Consider the following 1857-nt stretch of genomic DNA (forward strand, 5'->3'; position numbering starts at 1 on the left):
AGAGCATACCCTCCCATTGCTCCGCACTTGATTTTGGTGTAATTGGAACGACGTCGACTTTTTGACATGCCCATGTTATGTGATATAGTGTAGGTTTTTAAAGCGAAAGCTTATTAGCCGTAAACTCGCGATTTCGCCGTGGCGGTACTCCATCGAGGCACGTGATGTCCCAACGCGCGCCGCGCCGCGGAAGGTTACTGTGCTTCGCGCGCTCGCCGCGCATTTGGCATGACGTCACACCGCACCGCTCGCCGTCGCCGCCGTTTGGTAGGACGTGACACCGCGTTCCTCGTCGTTGCGCTCGCCTCCGTTCGCTTCGACAGCTGCGTCGCATGCGTGATAAGATGCCACAGGATGCCAGAGGAGAGCTGCCGCGCGCCGCACTCACAGTTGAGGCGACAGTATGGACGGCGACAATTCTGATAAGCTGGAGGAGGCCTGGAATCGACAGCGAAACGAGATGAAGAGGAAACGAATCGCCCAGAAAACAGACGAACAGCGCGCCGAACGACTGGCTAAACGCCGCCGTGAATACGCCGCCGCGAGACAGGCACGTTTAACGTCCGGTGTCCCGACCGCTAGCAGCAGCGACAGCAGCCGGAGGAGAGACCGGAGTCCTGCTTTACTGAAGACGGAAATCTAACATGCACCTACAGGTCATACTGGACGTTTATGCCTGTGCTTCATACGTTGTGGAATATGTGAACAAGGCCAACCGGGGAGTTTCACACTTGATTTCGCTACATATATCCTGGCATAGCCGAGCTAAGCCACTGCCATTTTTCTTTCACTCTTTGCTCTCCTATCATTTACCCCTCCTACTATCAGCAAGCGGCAGCGAGCGTGGCTCGGCTTGAGCCAGTAGGCAGGCCCGTGCTGTTTCCTTTTCCTTCTTACTTTCAGAAGCATCAGTCAGTCAGTCAGTCAGCTGGACGGCATGTACTTACCTGGTGCTGAGGCGTCCATGGTCATGTTGGAGGAGCCTCCAGGACGAGGCGTAGGCATTGCACTGTGCCTGCGCTAACGCCTGCCACTGCTTCAATCGAGGCAGATGGAGCATGTAATTTTTGGTATTGGGGGCTGCGTGCGCGCGGCCCCCTTACCATACTGAAATGCAAAAATCAGAATTTAATATGATTCTTTATAAGTTTCTTTTCTACGGGCCATGATGGTTCGAAGCAGATCAGTTTGGTTACCGCCTGCGTTGACCGGTGGGTGATGTATGTTACACAAAAACGCGCTGAGGGAATAGAGAGGCGCAGTAACCTGCTGTCTACTGCTACAGAACGTTTGAGGTCACTGCGGTAACCCTCACTGGAAGAATGCGAAAGCACTGACTCCTCCTCGTTTTTTTTTTTGCACCTGTTTTCCTCTCTTTGCTTCACTTGTCCCTTCCCCTAACATCTACTCGATTAAGCACTGATGTAAATTCATCCAATATCCTAATTACCACAATTATTTATCTGACTTAATCAAGTTCTATCAATTTTCCATTTTGGCTTCGAACTTGGCACCACGCTTCGTTTTCAAATTTCGCTTCACACGTCGCCCTGGCTCCGTCCACTTTTTGAACATGTTTGGCTCTAATTAATTAACTAATCATTCTAACGACATATCTTTTTATGCGCAGCATCCTCACATCATCATCTTTTGATTACAATCATTCGTTTGGCGAATGCCTCTTCTAAGTTCCTCACAACTTCTGCGGACACGTTTTGCGGACACGACTTTTTCGACATAACCTAGTAAAGCTATCGCTCCTTAATAACCGGAGGTTATATGCTCTTTATTGAGTTGACTATGGGGAAGGGGGGAGGGGATAGACTCTCGTTAGTCTTCTGAGGTGCTCTATAGTAT

General features: G+C 50.3%; 1 non-coding gene across 1 annotated transcript; it reads left to right on the top strand.

The window, feature by feature from the left end:
* The first annotated feature begins 939 nt into the window (after positions 1-939).
* Positions 940-1100, top strand: LOC144116535 (U1 spliceosomal RNA). The gene has a single exon (XR_013311870.1). It is a non-coding gene; the product is annotated as a U1 spliceosomal RNA (small nuclear RNA).
* Positions 1101-1857: the final 757 nt, after the last annotated feature.

The sequence above is a fragment of the Amblyomma americanum genome, chromosome 1 (genome assembly GCF_052857255.1).
Source record: "Amblyomma americanum isolate KBUSLIRL-KWMA chromosome 1, ASM5285725v1, whole genome shotgun sequence".
Classification (NCBI taxonomy): Eukaryota; Metazoa; Arthropoda; class Arachnida; order Ixodida; family Ixodidae; genus Amblyomma; species Amblyomma americanum.